Genomic DNA, 11,253 nt, shown 5'->3' on the forward strand with positions numbered 1-11,253 from the left:
AATCAAGATAGATAATACTAGCTGTGCCCGGCAATTTGCCACGCGTTCATTTGTAAGAAAATTGTCTTATAGCCTTACTTGGCAAATAAGCTATGGAAACCAAATAGTATTTTTCATATTGAACCAATAGTTCCTAAAATTAGTGCGTTTAAACAAACAAACATATTTTTCAGCTTTGTAATCTTACTATAGATATTATAATGAATATTAATTAGGTTTTGAAAACAAATGACCAATAAACGTCGACACTGTTTAACAAGTTTGCAAACTGATGCATAATTACTATTTGCTTTTCAAAACACACTAGCAAGTGACACATGACACATTTTTAAACAAGCAACTCAAATGTAAATATTTATAATGACATGTGAAGATGCGTTCGATAATGGTAAGCTAGACTTATTTACTGATATTGTTTACATCTAGAACAATTTGCTCTAGTAAGTTCCTACTAGGAATTGGATATAGGTACATAATTTCAAAAAGGTTTTGTGTCCAAAATTTTGGGATTTTGAGTAACTTGTCTCTATAAAATTATGTTTTCTATCGATTTAAGAATTTGCTATTGGAATTATGATTATAGTAGTCTTATTCCTTAATTCATGCTTTGGGGATGAGAATTTTATAGCTTAAGTGATTTGGATAAATTTGTATTTGCCTAATTTGATTTGACTAAAATTTGTGTCTATTTGTTTACTTACTTCGCGCCTATTACAGTTGTAAAAATGTAAATAATATTTCTTTCTTCATTGTATTGATACAGGAAATTGATGATTTTTTTTTAAATTTATTGCAGTTCAATTATTTATGTATAAATTACTAGCGACCCGCCCCGGCTTCGCGCGGGTGCAATGCTGATACTAAATATAAAATATAAAGTAAATATTTACAATGTAAGCGCAAAAAATGCGTTTATTACGTCATCACATTAGAAATCTCTAAAACTATCAGTGTTCCTCTACTATATTATGCATGTATTATACATATAAATAAACCTTCTTCTGGAATCACTCTATTTAGCGACTTTGTTTTATACTAGGTAATGATTTTTGTGTTGGGCTCTATTTTCCGCATTTAGACGCAAAGGTGGTCCATTATGCGTGAAAAGTGGGCTGACTAGTTCAGCCAGCCCTAGGTAATGATTATTATTTATTTAATTGATTAGTGTTATTTTTGTCTATAAGAGGTTGACTATTAATGATAAAGATGTTTTTGTACTTTGTTGAATTATGGGTTATCGCTTTTTGTTTCACTTATTTCACGTTTTATCAAACGCCTTAAATGTTACGTTTTACTATTGAGAAGTTTATTAACGTATTAATGGTTGACGGCATAATTGAAAAGATCGTGACTAATTTTTAATATTATTTATATATAATATATTTTAATAGTAGAAAAAACTAGTCACGTATTGTTACAATATCTGCAATAAATGCATAATAATATCATGTGATGTTTTATTAGTAGCACTTATGGCGCAGTAATGGAATAGGTATCTTTTACATGATATTTATCAACTGGTTTTTCGACTAAGGCTTCGCACACGTGGAATTCCTATATGTTTTTTGCAGTTCCGTTTTCTCCCGTTAAGATAGTGTAGAATTGATACCAGAAATTTATAAGCACTGATTGTGTAATATTTTACTGCTGGAAGAATTTTTTAGATGGGTCTAGTAGATTTTGATTTTAGAAATTAAAAACATACAAAAAAAATCCAATCTTGTCTCTGTAATAATTGTGTTACTCGCAAACGAAAAAAAAACCGACTTCAATTACATCATTCAATAATAAGTCAAGTGAATACTCATTATTAGAGATAGCTCAAAAAGTACTTGTCAGATATCTATTAAATTTAAATGGGACCACATGACAAGTACCACGTTTTGATTAAAAAAAGAATCATCGAAGTAGGTCACCCTACAAAGTTATAAGGTAACACACATTAAAAAAACAGTTGAATTGATAACCTCATCCTATTTTTGAAGTCGGTCAAAATTAAAAATAATCTAAAATTGATATCAATTAATTGCGGATCGTTCTGGTAACCCTACACATGCAACCACTTGTCCACGTACCCCGGCTATCTAAGGGACTCTTCTCTCTGAGGTCACGCACTCTGAGAAAAGATCTAGACCGACCACTTATCTGAATCACCTAATCGACGTCCTGGGGATGTGAAAATTGCTTAATACAGTACACTTGCACAACACTACTGATTCAACTGTCCATGTGTGCAAATAGTAGTGAAAACTGTTTAAATATATTTAAAGTTGTGATGTTGGTTAGTTCGAATTTATTTATTTGGATATTTAACGACAGCTTGACTGAGCCGGGGAAACAGAGAGGGCGCTGTTTCAGATGCTTGTCCACAGATTCAAAAGATGTTGTTAGAGGGCGTATATTAAAATGTAGACAATAACTGACCATACATATAAAGAGCAGCATAAATATAATAAAACATATTTTCTTGTTTTGTAAATAGAAGAAAAGACCTAAAAGTCTCGTTTAGTGGAATACGAGAAATATTTAAATTATTTCGTTATGCTAGAAAGAATAAAAAGAAACGAATAATATTAACGGAAAACACTTTAATATTACTATAATGTAAATAACATTTTTGATGCAATTATTAGGTATAATTTGTTTTCGACCGGGCTGTTTTCCTCATTGTATAAGTTTCCCCACGATTATGTCATCGTCGAATTTCGATATTTGCCATACTGGACGATTTTTGTTATGTTAGCGTTATCATTTTTGGCCGGTAAGCATATCAATAACCTACTTACGGTCTTCAAATTCTATTGAGGTTGTAATCTCGACCGAATCGAATAATCTCCTTCGTGACTTTTTCATTGTAAGTATCATTGAGTAATTTGACACGATCGAAAACAAATTCTTTTAAATGAATAGATAAACAACTTCATACTTAACGGTTCCAGTGGAATAAAATCCTTTGGATCGGGAAAAACATAACAAAAACCTGATTACGACAAAAATCTGAATGCCTTATACAAATAGTTATCTTCTCATGAGGTCGTAGTTATATGACTATGTGACAAAAAAAAAACCTTTATTGTTAACTGCCAACTTCTGATATCGAAACAAACAATCTGGTCAGCTTTTTACATAAATGTATGCCAAAATAACGATAAAACATAATTAATAAACATAAGTTTACTTGTATATAGTAGCATGCTGTTTCTTTGACATTAGGAGATATTTTAACAATAACATTTTAATTATAATGCTGTGACGTGATTACGTTTTTTATGACAAAAACGTGAGAACTGAAATTGTAAACCCATAATAACTACTACAACTAGACACTAATACAAGTTTTTCTTTTTTTCACAGGTAAGTTGACGTCAATGATGTCGAGAATACCACGATAATTGTTACGTTATGGTAATGTAATCTTATATATAAAATTCTCGTATCACAATGTTAGTTACTATTACAAAGTTATACTCCTCCGAAACGGCTGGACCGATTTTTGTGACATTTCGTGTGCATATCGGGTAGGTCTGAGAATCGGCCAACATTTATTTTCCACAACCTTAAGTTATTGGGGGGGGGGGGGGTCGGGATTAAGGGGTAACATCATGGCCGTATTTTTATACTAGGGCCAAAAGGGCCGTGGCTTGGGATTCTGCGAGGGGATGAGGGGTGGTTCAAGGCGATCTTACGTACTAGGGATGTAAAAAAGTAATCGATTTTTAGAAGAATCGATAATTATTTGCTTGCTATCTATTTGTATCAAAAAAAAAGCTACAATATATTTCAGATATTTCCTTTTATCCGTAAGTTGGACTGTATAAAAATCTTTTTAAAATCGACAACATCTAGGTTGATATATTTGGCACTTTCGTTGATGAAGTTTAGCGGTAGTGAGGCTAGAAAAGTATTTTTTTAAAATGGTTATATTTCAATGAATCGTTATTTCATTTGTTCTTTTACCTTTTTTTCATATGGATTTAAATTAGATTAGGGGTGTTAAGATCTCGCCCAGGGCGCTGTTACTGCTAAAACCAGCAAAAAGTCCGGGGCGAATCTGAAATACGCCACTGAATGTCACCGATGATATGATGACCACTTCAAAATGGGTCAAGACTGTAACATAGTTTTTGTATTCATGATTTTATGCATTATGCCAAAAAAATCTTAAGAAGTTAAGATTTTTTACTCGATTATGTATATTATATAATTGTATTCATACTCGTTTAATAATAAAACAAACACTACGCATGTAGCTTCCTCTAATGATAACATTCTTTTTATATTAACTGACGCTCCGAATATCTTGTACTTAATATACACATATTCTTGGAAATTACTAAATTCATTTAGAAAATAATACTTAATATAGTTTTATTAATATTTATAAGTAATTATTTAAGAGATAAAAGCTTATGCCATAGTTTTCATAAAATTATTACATATTCTGCCCTTAATATCAATTAGATAAACTATACAAATACATACATTTCAATTTATAATTGTTTGAATCTTTAAAATGAATACAATGGATTTTTAAGCAATTAAATTAATATTAATTAATTATTGATTCAGCCTGTAATATCCCACTGCTGGGCACAGGCCTCTTTCCTCGTGAAGGAGAAAGATCGGAGCTTAATCCACCACGACGTTCAACTGCGGGTTGGCGATAGTAGACATTTCGCTTTGTACCAACAATGTTTGTGACAGTAATAGTAAGCATTATTCCGTTTTACATAAAAACTAAAATCCGTAATCTAATTCTCTGTCTAGTTTAGATTTTTTAGTAGAAAATACAGTCACAGAGTAATAGTTAAAAAAAAAAAACAACTTCAAGCGAGTTACATAAAATGTAGGCTCATACCCTGCAAGAGCGTATAATGAAATAAAAAAGGCTATGAAATATATTATATATATGTATGTGACTTACGTCATTTTTGAAAGTGACAAAACCTGTGTTTGGTATTTCGGCTTGTATCAGACTCGACTGGTTTATAAATAAATGGGATTAATCTGTATAACAAAAAGTCAATAAAGAAGTTTGAGGATTGGTTTTTACGTGAACACGTTAAAGGTTACAAATAAGGCTTAACGTTCACTTGCAATGTGGTACTATATAGTATAGTTTTATATCACTTTACAATGTATCAATAATTCACTTTTGGTACGAAAATCTAGAATTTATTTAAAGCCTTAATTACTACTGAAAAATAATTATAGTCATATTATCTTATATCTTACATCTTATATTAAGTAGTTAAGTAAGTATTTTTTTCATACAGTAAAAGTTTTATTATAAGTTATCTTGGGTATTTACATGGGAATGTTTATTAGTGGTAAAATACAATAAGTGTCAATTCGGCAGGTATTTCACTTGAGTCATAAAATTTGAATAAAAAATACACACCGTTATCCTTATAAGTAGTACATTGTTTAATTTCTTTGTTGTTGCCTTGTTCTAAAAAAACATGCTTATGGTAAAGAGGACAAATGAAGTTAATAGTAGACTACGACAGAATGATATATTATTTTTATATATACCGCAATGCTAAATGAATTGTACTGTTATTTATATTTAAATATACGATAAAAGAAATAAACGCAATATAGAAATACCAAAAACAATTTTATCTTAATTAGCAGTATGCAATTCATTATTTTTATATGTTTTAGACTCAACATCCTTCAGAGTATTTAACAGAACCGTACTGCGTCTTATTTCGGACAATTATTATAAAACTTTATTTTATTAAAATGTCGCTATTTTTTGTAGATATATTTTAATTTTTCTAGTAAAATATTCTCCTCCAATCTTTAAAATGACACCAAAAATTTTAAGTAGTTATAGTAATTTAATCCTAAAATGAACTCTGGATATACGACGCAAGGTTTGTAGGTATATATTTGTCTAGACCAGATTGACCGACTAAAGTTAGTTTTTAGACGAATTCCGTAGGTTGTTCAACAAACGATCGCGTGCTACCCTCGCGTGATAAACAATCTGACTTAATGTCATGTAAAACAAAACGTATTAGGACAATGACTGCTTAGTATTAAAGTAACGAAACGAGAAACGAGATATATTTTAATTTATTTTGGAATTTTTTTGGAGTCTTGGAATGTTATTTAATTTTGCAATATGAATAAGATTGAAGAAGCTTTATTTACAATGTTCACCAACCCGCCTGCCCGGCGCGGTGACTATGGGTAAAACACATGAGTTCACGCCATTTTTGGCGCGAACTTGTGGAGGCCCCCGAGTAGAAATTTTTTCGTCTTCCTTAGAAGGACCGGACCAGGCATGCCTGATCAGGACTAGATAAGGCATGTAACGCAGATGATTGGTCTGGACCTGATCAGGATGAGATGAGATTTCCTGATCAGGGTTCGGTTTGGTCCTTTTAAAAAACACGAATGTATATTTTTGAAAAAATTGTTTAACAAAAAAAAAGCGAATTGATATAAATATGTATTAACATAATTATTATAATATTTATTTCCGTTTATTTTTTCCAATGTATTATTTATGTATGTTTTTACTTTAAATATTAATTATTTTTATTTATTTTTATGTTATTAATTAATTATTATTATTAATTAAATTTTATTTATTAACTTCTAATGATTAACTACTAACTACTATTTCCTATTACTTACGACTGCTCCACTGTGTAGAAATGGACTCCCTGCTAGATTGTCCTGATAACTGTATATATACTAAGTGCGCTTAAAAACATTAATAGCGCGATTCAGGCTCAGTTCGCGTCATTTCTTTCAGGCCATCCTGATCTGGACTGGACCAGGTCCTGATCCAGTATGCCTTGCCATACTTGGTAAGATTTTACATCAGGCTAGCCTTGTCTGGACCGGACCTGGTCCTGATCCAGTATGCCTTACCATACTTGATTATATTTTACATCAGGCTATCCTTGTCTGGACCGGACCTGGTCCTGATCCACTATGCCTTACCATACTTGATTATATTTTATATCAGGCTATCCTTGCCTGGACCGGACCTGGTCCTGATAGAGCTTGCCGGATCAGGCATGCCTTATTCTATCCTGATCCGGTCCAGATACATGATCTGGTTGAGCCTGACCTTTTTTCTACTCGGGCCTATGTCCAGCAGTGGACTGTATTAGGCTGAAGTGAAGTGTGATTTACAATGTTTATGTAATTAACTAAATTTTTATTAGTAATGGACTAGTAAATTAACTTTTACAATATTTAATGAAGAATTTGAAAAACAACAATAACAGATTAAAAACACATCAATGTTTTTTTACGTATAAATTAAGAATGATTTCTAATACATAAAATTGAAGGTCGATTGAGAAATAAAAATATCTTAGGAAAAGTTCTATAACTATTTAAAAAAAAAAACTAGCTTGATTAACATAATCAGATATAATTTACGAGTAAAGATTGTTTAAGGTGCGCGTTTTGTTTTATAATTAAATACTAAAGAGTATCATATTAATATTCATTTGAAGTTGGTGTTGTTTTGAAGATTTTCGGTATGAGATGTATGTAGAGTAGATTAGGGTGGGTAATTAGTTAAATATCTTCCTCAAAACCCACTCATCTTACAGAATATCATAGCCAACTAATTTTATCTCAAGTAATTTTGTGTTCCTGTGCTGAGTAGGTGGCTACAGCTCCTGGAGATACGCTGTTTTCAAATTGGGAGTTAGGTCGTCATCGCGCTTGTAATGCTCCTGAATTCTGTTGTTGCCAGTGTCCCTAGGCTACTGCTGCGCTCTGTACTTTTGTATGCCACCTTAGTGGTATAAAAAGAGCAAAAAGTATTTTGTTTTGTTTACAATTCCTAGATAATTTCATAATGTGTCATATTATATTTTATAGATGTTCTCTACTCGTCTATATCTGATAATAAAATCGGATATATGTAGATTATTTTGACCGCCGTTAGTCGACATTGACATGACAATAACACGAGAACATTCTAGAGCATTTGTACCGTTTATTATTATAATTGCAATTCGAACAGTACAACTTTACAGTTAAATACTTAAATCACCAAACACGTCGGACGATGGTACGAAAATATATTTTACAATGGATTTGCCGTGTTCCTTTTCTGCGATTCGGAGAAATGGGATAGTACCTATTTGATAGTCTAAAATTTAAAATGTTACAAGATTCAAAACAAACAGTTCAATTGAACGTAAAAATTAAATTAATGCGTGTCTGTTTTGATCCAATTATACAAAAAAAAAAATTAGGTATAATAAGCAAAGTCAGAGCCAAGCTTTGATAAAGTTAAAAACTTTTTTGGATTTATTTGAACTTATCAATTAGACTTTGCTTTTATATAAATAGTACTCGTATTATACACAATATATTATAGATTAATTAATAAAATAATAATAAATACTCTATATTCTATTATCATCATTATCATCATCGTCATCATTTCAGCCCCTTGCAGTCCACTGCTGAACATAGGCCAAAACACAAGTTCGCGTCAAAAATGGCGTAAACTCATGTGTGTTGCCCATAGTAACAACGCTGGGCAGGCGGGTTGCTGACCGCAGAGCTGGCTTTGTCGCACCAAAGACGCTAGTCTGTGTATTTCAAAGCCAGCAGTTGGATAGCTATCCCGCCATCGGTCGGCTTTTTAAATTCCAAGGTGGTAATGGAACTGTATTATCCCTTAGTCGCCTCTTACGACACCCACAGGATGAGAGGGGGTGGCTTTATTCTTTACGGTCGTAACCACACAACAGCTATTCTATTTATGTATAATAAAAAAAGACACACACACACACACACTTAAATAGCTGTTGGTATATTAAAACATTACAGACAGATAAACCATACGGATAAAATACTACAGGTTTTAGTTGTGGTATTATCTTTACGATGATATTTACTTTAATAAGGCTCAAAGTTGTACATATAAAGTGAAAATATGCGAAATTTAGCTTCTACTCAAAAATTTAAAAGTTTGAGTTTTATCGAGTTAAAGAATTCGCCTGTATATAAATTGTTCTATATCTAATTAAAACTTGTTTTTTTTTTTTTTTTTGTTAGTGACGAGTGGTATTTTAAACACTATTTATCTTTGGTTTTAATTAAATGTAACCAATTAACCATTTTATAAAATTAATTATAAAATGTAGGTTAATTTAACCTACGTATTACTTTTTAATATCATTATAGTGTACTTATTTTTTACCCTCTTTTGACAACAAACCTCTTTTCAATCTGAATTTAAAAAAAAATTATAAAACATAAATTTTTAATAAATAAATAAACGCTTCACTTTTACTTAATTTAGAAATGAGAAAGTTTGGTTAAATGAATATTTGTTACTAAATTACTTGAACAAAGATGTATATTTCTAGAAATAGAACCTTAAATAGCACAAGAGCTTTGTTCCGAAAAAACAGTACCTACTATTCCTGTGGGATAGATTTGTTTTCATCATTCACAGGCAAAACAGAAAGGTATCAAAAAGTTCACTAATACTTTACTTTGTATCCAAAATCCTTCTACAAGGAGAAAGAGGCCTATGCCAGGCTGTTGGATGTTACAGGCTGAATCGTGATCGTTAAAAAAAAATCGATTTATTTGTGATATAAGTAGTGTGTAGGTACATGTAAGATTTTTTTTTACTTATAAATTTATAAATTTTCAACATATAAATTTCTAATTCAACGAAGTTGATGATGATGATGAACGAAGTTACGAATAGTAGTAGACAAATAATTGTATTTGCTCGCAAACGAAAAAAAAAACCGACTTCAATTACATCGACGAGTAATACAACGTAGATCGACGAAAAAATAGTCAAGTAACTGCGCGTTAGCAAAGATTGCTCAAAAAGTAGTTATCAGATCTCAATAAAATTTATATGTGACCACATGATGAACATCAGCTTTCGATTAAATTAAAAATTATTAAAATCGGTACAACCAGTAAAAAGTTATTGCGGATTTTCAAGAAGATCCCTCGATTTCTCTGGGATCCCATCATCAGATCCTAGTTTTCTCATCATGGTACTAAACTAAGGATATCTCCTTTCCAACAAAAAAAGAACTATCAAAATCGGTACACCCAGTAAAAAGTTATTGCGGATTTTAAAGAATTTCCATCCATTTCTCTGGGATCCCATCATCAGATCCTGGTTTCCTTATCATGATACTAAACTTGGGATATCTTCTTTCCAACAAAAAAAGAATTATCAAAATCGGTACATCCAGTAGAAAGTTATGCGGTATAATACAACGTAGGTCGACGAAAAAAGCGTCAAGTAAAAACGCATTATTAGATATAGCTCGAAAAGTAGTTGTTAGATCTCAAATAAATTTAAATGGGACCAATTGGCACACACCACCTTTCGATTAAAAGAAAATTTGTCGAAATCGCTCCACCCAGTAAAAAGTTCTGATGTAACATACATAAAAAAAAAAAAAAAAAAATACAGTCGAATTGAGAACCTCCTCCTTTTTTGGAAGTCGGTTAAAAAGATATATCAATTTTTTTTTAAATAAATTTTACTCTCTCATCGAATATATCATTGTAGTATGATTGCATGTAACATGTACTGAGGACAACAGCAGTAGACATATAAACGCTAAATAGGTCTTGCGCAGTGAATAAGTAGGTCGAAATACAGACACACACTGGTATCGTATTTCCTGTTACGCGAGCACAGATAGCAAAAGCTATTCGTAAGGTGTTTCTTTGTTTTATAGTTTTTATGGCCAGTCCCAGTAACTATTCTTGATTATATAAACACTTCTTGGATAAATATTTAATAATACTTAGTTATTTTTTTTTGATGAGAGGATATCAAATATTTCTTTTTCTGTTTATACAAGTCCTCGTTTGTTGTTTTATAGCCTAAACTAGCGATCCGTCCCGGCTTCGCACGGTTGCAAAAACTATCAGTGTTCCTCTACTATATTATACATCTTTTATACATACAAACCGTCCTCTTAAATCACTCTATTTATTAAAGAAAACCGCATCAAAATCCTTTGGGTAGTTTTAAAGATCTAAGCATACAGACAGCGGGAAGCGTCTTTTTTTATATTATGTAATGATGATTAGGCATTGGTAGAGAAGCTGTGAATATAGCAAGATTTATAATAATCTGTTTAGTAGTTTTTGACCTTTGATTTAATACAAATAATACATACATAGACTAATAAAGTAATATTTTTTAACTAACTTCGTTAGAATTTTGTCATATTTATATGTTTATATATTTTGATTTAGTCACGTCCA

The sequence above is a fragment of the Melitaea cinxia genome, chromosome 9, assembly GCF_905220565.1.
Source record: "Melitaea cinxia chromosome 9, ilMelCinx1.1, whole genome shotgun sequence".
Classification (NCBI taxonomy): domain Eukaryota; kingdom Metazoa; phylum Arthropoda; class Insecta; order Lepidoptera; family Nymphalidae; genus Melitaea; species Melitaea cinxia.